Below are 8,280 nucleotides of genomic sequence, written 5' to 3'. Positions count from 1 at the left end.
GGCAAGTGCCAGTTTTTAGCTGGCAGGGACCCATCCTGGTCATAAATTCAACCGTGGTTTGGGAGGTATTTCATGACCGTTTCATCCCATAGTGCTAGGAATGCTCATTCCTAGGTCACACAAGGATTTCACTGATAGGCCCCTCAATGTGCTATTACAGGACTAGGCCTTATTAACAGCAGCCGAAAGTCTCTGGACCACCTGTCTTAGTCTGTTGTGGTCCAGGAAAATATTCCCACTGTTGCTTCTTCCCATAGCCAGAGTTGCGCTACTACAGTAACTATGTGTTTGGTTAACTGCTTCAAGTCACCTTGTCATCATCTTATCAGAGGCTCAGTCACACATTTGGTAATGCAAGAAACAACAATTTTGTAAAACAGGCAACATACAAATGATATAGCTAGCAGTATTAGTAAGGTCATAAGTGAGAATTTAAGCCAAGAACTTACCTTGGGTGTGGTCCAGTGTACCCCCCAGGTCATCGGACTTAGTCTGTTCTGTACCAGTCCTTATCTGTAAGGAAAATTGTTACACAGGCATCATTGATAAGGGGCCCAGCCAAAGTTTCCTAGTGTTACCAGGGTGGTTATCCTTAGTATAGTTTAATTGTATGTTCCAACATGAGGGCGCCTTTAAACTTAAAATGACCACAGCCTGGGGTTAACCATGGAAGTCTGTCCCGCGATTGAGGGATGTGATACTCTTCGGCTGAAATTTTACTCGTTGCTTTGATTGAGCTAGAGCAACTCTAAAAGAAAACTCATACTTATGGCCAGAGTCAGAGCAAGTATTACTAATTGGCCAGGGGAGGGGATCCCACCTACTAACATCAGCAGTGACCTGCCTGAACAGAACGATTTCTTTTTCTAGAATAAATTTCCTAAGGGCCATCCAGTGAAAGCCTTGGAGTAGGCAGATCCAGCAAGGTAACCCAGAAGTACTGGATATAGGTCACTGACCATAAACCTAGTAATTGGACTAACTTTAACTCTGCACAAGATTGTGAAGTAGTTCACAAGCAAAAGCGTGAGCAGTTATCAAAGAGGTTGGTATAGAGGTTGGTGCAGCATCTTGGGTCAGCTGTCTACCTCGTGTCGTAGTCTTCTCATCCTGGTCTGGTAGTTTCTCCTCTGAGCATTGTTTTACGGTGATTGAGGTCAGCAGTCTTCTATCTATAGGCCAGTCCAGTGCAGGGGCCCTTTACAAGTGGAAATATTAATCCAACAGTTAATTCCCTTCACTTTCACTTTGCATGAGCTAACCAAGAGTACCTGATAAGGGTCCTTCCACCTAGGTTGAAGGTAGTCCTTTAAAAGATGTCTTTCCCAGTATGCATAATCCCCTGGTTGCAGGTCATGGGCATCTGATCTTCATCCAAAGATAGGATACTGAGATAAGCTTCAGAAACAGATTGTTCCTTTAATAGGTCAGTTAAACTTACAATAATATAATAGCAAGGAGCTATCCGGGAAGTGAGTCTTGGGCAGTAAATACAGACCTCAGTTAACGAAACTAGACTATTCAATGAAACAATCTTTTTTATCTCTAAAATTACCCTCATTTCTATAAAAGATAGCCAAATTAAGACTAATTTGTTTGCAAGATAAGTCTGGTTTCAATAAACTTGGCCTGATGATTTATATAAGTATAATTGATAATATAGGCTTTTTTTTTTTTTTCTAATTGGCTTTGCTGAAATTTTTTATAAGGGATCTCAGATTGAACTTTTAAAAAGGCTTTTTGGGGCCAGGAAAACACCACCAAGGGCTTGTCACAGATTTTGCCTTACAGATTTAGGTGAATTCTTCCCTTTTTGAGGTCCAAAACTTACCTTGAATATATTCCTGTACCTGTTAGGAGATGGCCTACCTAATTTATCTTGTAAAGCTGCTGAGAGCTTAAGCGTTTCCAGTCTCTGCAGGGATCAGATAGAGAGAAAAGGTCAATGTTTGCACTCTGCTTACAAATGTAAGATTTACCAGATTGCTGTAAATCATAATTAGCTTGAGGGGGAAGGGTTTCCTTATATGGGAAAACCGATTAAAAGCCAGTAATATTTCAGACAGAAACCATAAAAATTACAATCATATTCACTAGTTCACTCAATCCTATGTAACTAATCCTTTCTGTTAACAGTTCTATGAAGCCATCAGGTTTTCCACTGGAATTCTTAATTTCTTATTCAGTTCAACATTACGGTCTGAAAGTTACCAGAAAATCTGTACTTGTCAAAAAGCCCTTTCTACGAATCTTGGAGAGGAAGCATTTTTGCAAAGGCATCAAAGTAAAGCCATAACTGTCTATGAATGACAAAGACTTAAGCAGGCACGGTTAAAAACCTGATTACAATGCACTTGGCAAAGAAACTGACTGCTCTGACACACAACATTTTAAGATAATAACTAGAATTATGACTGAACATTTTACCAGGACATGCCAGATTTTTAGGAATTCCATATAATTTCTATAACAACTAGTAACAGTTACCATACAGTATAACCTAAGCAGATTTATTACTCATTTGACAATACTTCCCATGTAATTTAACATACCAAATGAACCTAAGTAGCTTAATCTCTCTCTTTGGGATGTTTCAGGGGCCCTTTGAAGCATCCCAAAGTTAATTAGAGGTCAAAGAAACAATTTCATTACAATTTGATTTGGGAATTGTCAAAAAATACCAAAAAGGTTTTAAAATACTTGGTCGAGTCAGATCATAGGTCACTATGAAACAATACTTACTCACTTAACCAAAGTGATAATAAAAGATTTTGAAGGCAAATATGGAAAGTTGTAACAGATTTCCAACTAGAGGTAAAAGAAACTTTACCATCTGTTATCAAAAGCAGCTTAACATTTTAAGAGAGATTTGTCCTCTTAACAGAGAGAAAAGCCAAATTTTGGTTTTGCACCAGCTTGTTTTAAAAATTCATTTACTCAAATTTATTCTAAAGTTAGCCAATCCTGACCATGCACGAAACTCTTCTTAGGGTTCCTTTCCCACGACCTCCATCACTTTCTGTGTCCATATTAGTTTGTCCCTTATTTTTTTTCCATCCAGGAAAAATCAGCTCTAGGATAACCTACTTTCTTTTAACACAGTGCAATTCCATTCCTCTTATCTTCTTTACTGAAAACACACATCCTACTTTCCTTCTGTGTCTAGTAGCTTTAATTACATATTTAAATTAGAATCCATAATTGCTAGTGAAAACTAAGAAGCAAGCAATTATGAACTGTCTTTTACATTAGCATTCTGTAGATTGGCAAACAAATAACCAATAATCTTTTTTTTTTTAAATCATGTTCTTTCTTAGAGAAAATACCTCATTTGGGCACTAAACATATTTATTTATAGTCCTAAATACCTTTTGTTTATAAAAGGAAACCAATATTCAGTAATTAACGTTTCAGTATTTTATTTGGGAATCACCTAGCTATTCAACAAACTTCCATCATTTAGCTTAACTTGGTACAATTCTAAAATTTCAAGTTACCGAATACCTGGAGAGATTATTTTTAAGTAGATATTCCCCAAACAGTTGTTCCTAAAGAGCTAACCCAAAGCTTTTATCTCATTTACATTTAATTTAGTTATAAAAATTTCATCATACTAAGTTATTTTCCTTGCTGACGAATTTGCAAAAGATACAATAAGATCTTATGTGACTTCTACTAACCCTAGGTACAGTAAAGGTATTATACCTAACACTGATGACTCTAAAGACATATTTATATTAATTAAATCTGCAAACTTTTAATACCTGGTATTTATTTAACACTGAGTATTTCCCAGTTTATGTGAACCTGAAATTTCATCAACCTGAAATTCTGGCCAGGGTTTCCTTTTATATTTCTGAGTGTTTATATAAGTGCTTAATTTCCTGTAAGCCAATTAAGTAGAGCTCATTTACAAATTAATTTGGTAATACCATCTGGTGGTAAAGGCATATATAATATAGACAGACACAGTCAGAGCTCGCATAGCTTCATCTTCTAAACTTCGTCATGAATCAGCTCTCACGATATAAAACTCACTAGTTTATAAATGACAGTCGGAATAAGCTAAATTTAAAAAGGCTCCCCCTACCCCACCCACCCCCAGTCGCAGAAATTAGCCGTGCTCCAGATCCCTGTTCCTCGGAGCCTGGTCTCAAGGCACAGGGCGGGAAGCGCAAGTTCCTCTAGAAGGACTTTTCCCCTCCGTCAGAATTCTGAAAAGATTTTTTTTTTCTTTTTTCAAGCTCACTTTCTCTAACAACTGCATATGCAATCAAAGAGCCCATTTGGGCCATTTTCAGGGCAAAAGTTCCCTTGAATTCCCAATCAAGTGGGTACTTGCAAATATAAATTTTGTGCATACATAAACCTGGCTGAGGTGTTAGTCAGACCCTGGCTTTCTGACGCCCTTTGTTTCTTTGTCTAAGAGTCTATATTTCCCATTTTAAAGTTGAACTTGTCGGAGATAAAATTTAGTAATGAAATTGTGTGGTGGGCCAGTGCGCTGCTTGTGCACTTGACTTTTCCAGGCTTCACCTAGAGTCATTTCGGCCCTGGCTCAGTTCTCCCTTCAGTGGTCTAAGACCACCGTGCCTGCTTGGATCGCTGAATGGCCAATTCTCATCCGTGGCTCCTGGACGAGCAAGTCTTTTAATTGATGAGTGAGTTTCCCTATGGGGCCACTGCGTGGTAGGACTCTGCCTCCACCACTCCCGTAAATTCCTCAGTTGCCTGTGAAAGCCATAACCGACCAGGAGTCTTGTCCCTTTTCTTCAGAGCAAAAGCTTTTATGTAGTAGCTTCGCTTTTATCCCGACAAATTCAATTAAGGTAGCCGAATCGAGGAAAAGCATCAGATCAGCCTCTTACCTAACCACTCAGCCCAGACCACTGTCTTTTTAACTGAGCAAACCCCAGTATCTTTCAACCAGCCCCCACCCAGTATCTCTCCACTGGGTGGTTATTTCCCTCAATTGAGTATTTCTGGGGAGCCAGGTACCTGTTACACATCACTAAATAAAACTCCTCAGGATCATCAATCAATACAGGAGATCCAAGAACCAGGAGAGACTCACCCAAATTCATCTAGACTCTGAGGAAGTGGATGGGCCAAGAGGCCTCTCCTGGTACCAAGGCTCTGGTTCCTCTTAGAGTTCAGGCAAAGTAGTCTGCTCTGGGTCCCTTTGTGGTCACCAAAACTGTTGACTGAAAAAAATGCACAATGTGAGAGTTGTGAGTTAGGTTTTACGTGGGGCAAAATGATGACTATAGCCGGGAGACAGCATTTCAGAAAGCTCTGAGGAGCTGCTCAGAAGAGTAGGGGGGGACGTCAGTATACACGTGATTTTAGTGAAGGCAGGTACATGCAGTCAAGCACACATTTAGGCAGAAGCTTGCGGCTAACAGTGATGTAACAGCAGGTGTCACTGTTAATGATGTTTGTGCTTTTCTAGATATGAGAAGATATAAGAACTTGGGCTCATAAAATCTGAAAATATCTATCTGAAGGTCTGTTCTACCAGCTTCCCCAGAGCACAGTGCGCCCCTTTCCTGATCTCCACCCTAAAGTCCTTCCAGGGTGTGCTGAAGGTCAGTGTCTGCAGCGGGCCCTGACTTAATCCTTGGAGAGGGGGACAGCAAGTTGGCAATTCCGTGTATCACACGGTCTGCTCTCTGCCCTGGGTGGCCTAGCTCCCGCAGAGTCTATGCTAGGAAGCATAAAAAGAGAAGGAGCAATGATAATAAATGCTTACCCTTGCTGGTACTGAAAAAAAACAAATTAATTAAAACAATGTATTTGACATTTTCACCTTTAATAACCAAATAGTGGTAAAAGTGTAGCTAAGCTGAAACTTTCAGTCATTACTAATGGCAATTTTTTAAAAATATTTTAATCTTTTTGGCAAACACCATTTAATCAACTGATTCCAATTCTGCGAGTGGTAATGTGGTATAAAAAGGAAAGAGTAGAGCTTTGGTGTCAGACAGATCTGGGTTTCAGTCTTGGCTTTGCCAGTTAATAAAGGTGAGCTTCAGTTTCCTCGTAAGACTTCTCTCAAGGTTGGCAGCCTTGTAAAGGACAGTCTTCATCAAGTGGTTTTGGAAGATGGTAGACTAAGGTAGAACAGCCCCTTCTCCTGCTATGAACACTTAGGAAATAGTGGATAAAGTAAAATTAAAGAATTAGATAAACTAGATGGGTTTAAGAGAAATCAGAGGAAACTTAAAGCCTGATCAGTGAGCTTGCTGGGGGAGGGGTGGTGGAAACTAGACTGCATGGAGCCCCTAACACTAGTGGGGACACAAGGGACATGGCCTTGCTGGCCACAGTAGAGATTTGGGATTTTATGCAAGTATGATGAGAGGCCTTTGGAGGGGTAACACGTAGTTGTCCCATTTCACAAATCCTAGGTTACTTACTTTCCCCTTCTGGAGGATTCTACACACACAAGCAAACAGCTGCTGGATGTCCAAGTGGAAAGGTCATTGTAATAAATGGAGGAATAAAAAGTTTTTAAAGACATGATCCCATTTTCAATGGAATTCTCTTTGGGGAAGACAATGAAAGCGTTGATTTCATAAAGTAATTCCAGGGCGTAGTCATCTGTCACGCTGGTGTAGGTCCTGCCCAGGGGTCTCTGTAATGCTTGACACTCACCCTCTCGCCCAGGCTCCCCCTTCCCACACACACTCACAGACAGAAAAGGGCTGGACAGGGAGAGGCTGCTTTACAAACCAGCTTTAGAGTTTAGAATTGAGACCCTCACCATTCATCGTATTTTCTAGTTCCTAATAAAATGAAACGTCAATAATTTTATAATAAATCTAATAATAACTTATAAAATGGATTTTTATTAGTTTGGGTTTTGTTATGTTTTATTAGGGAATAATATTAATCTTCTGATTCAGACCTACCAGATCCAAGGTGGCTGTAAGTATAACTTTCGGGGGTTTCACTTTCTGACCAAAACTGTTACATAGGACAGACCTTCAGCACATTGTCTTTTTCTTTGGGAAATAAAAGTCTTTCAATGTCATGAAACACCTGTGCAGTGTTTTCTAAAGGAGAGTTATGCCAAACTGGGAAAACAAAGGGCAGAAACTCAGCCTACGGCTTTTACTTTCTCATCTGAGAAGTTCTGTAACACTTTATTAGTTAGGAACTCCCTCAGTGGAGATGAAATATAGTTTAATATAAATACTAATTTAGAGGGAATGGTTTGGATGTAGCAAGTCCCAAGCAACACATCTTAACGTGAAAGCACAGCTAAGCACTAAGGCACATCCCCCATCAGAGATCACTGTGAGAAGTTTTGTTTCACCCTAAATCTTTGTTAGGCTTTCAAATGGAGACCATTTTACCAACATTTTAAAATACACGAGTAAAACAAAAAGCAGATCTTAAAATATATAAAACAAGCATTTTAGGCAAGAATCCCGATGCTATAGTTCTGTACAATCTGAGGGGTAAACATCTATTTCTTGGGAGGGCTCATGCCTACAGGTAAAATAACAAGCACAGGTTACCAAGAGCCCGCGTCTCTCCCCTCCGCCCCACCACCTCTTGGAGTGCTTTAATTAGAAAGATACTCACCTAGATTAAAGTCTTAGCCGTGCTCAGTTCCTCCCCTGACCTAGAGAAAACCAAGGCCATTGAAAATCTGCTGTGTTACAGACATTATCCAAAGTTCCCCCCACTCCCATGTACACCAGTGAGCCTAAACAGAGCACCCGGAAGGGGCTGCCTGTGTGACCCCGTTACACACTGATTATTATTCGACTCCCATACGTTCTTACCTTCTGGATCAGAGCACTGAAAGTGTCCAGCGCATCATTTCCATGCGTAAGTGTAAGCTTTCAGGGCAGAAGCAGGCTAAGTAATCTTCCAAATGTAAGTTAAGGCCCCTCTGCCTTGCGCTTTACACTTGCCCTGGCTGGCTGTTTCTGTGCGGGACGCATCAACCGCTGAAGCAGTGCAGGATTCAAGCAAACCCAAAAGCAAAGCCTTGCCTGCTACTTAGAGCCCAGTGAGATAAAATGATGGATCAAAGGATTATTTTTGCTTAACGAAGCGTTTTGGGCTTTGGATCTCACTGGACTCAGTTTCAACAGGATGTTGTCCTCAAGGGCTGGAATTTGGGGATTCCACTACAGCCATATCAGTTGGCTCTGATTAATTTAATTGAAACAGAACTCTTGGTGAGGCCCTGCTGCGCTTATAATGTAAAATTTAGAAATGGGTTAGGGAGCGAGATGGATAATGTGAAGGATTTTTTTTTTT

At 40.2% G+C, this 8,280-nt stretch overlaps 1 long non-coding RNA gene across 1 annotated transcript in view; it reads right to left on the bottom strand.

Moving 5' to 3' along the window:
* Nucleotides 1–449: 449 nt before the first annotated feature.
* LOC135319527 (uncharacterized) overlaps nt 450–8,280 on the bottom strand; it is a 54,457-nt gene continuing 46,626 nt past the window's right edge. The window contains exons 4-8 of the long non-coding RNA XR_010378185.1: nt 7,594–7,633; nt 5,075–5,204; nt 1,870–1,915; nt 1,089–1,198; nt 450–513 (exon numbers count right to left, since the gene is read on the bottom strand). This is a non-coding gene — a long non-coding RNA (uncharacterized LOC135319527). The remainder of the gene's footprint in view (nt 514–1,088; nt 1,199–1,869; nt 1,916–5,074; nt 5,205–7,593; nt 7,634–8,280) is intronic.

This window comes from Camelus dromedarius, chromosome 28, assembly GCF_036321535.1.
Source record: "Camelus dromedarius isolate mCamDro1 chromosome 28, mCamDro1.pat, whole genome shotgun sequence".
Classification (NCBI taxonomy): Eukaryota; Metazoa; Chordata; class Mammalia; order Artiodactyla; family Camelidae; genus Camelus; species Camelus dromedarius.
This window is presented reverse-complemented; position numbering and strand designations above follow the sequence as displayed.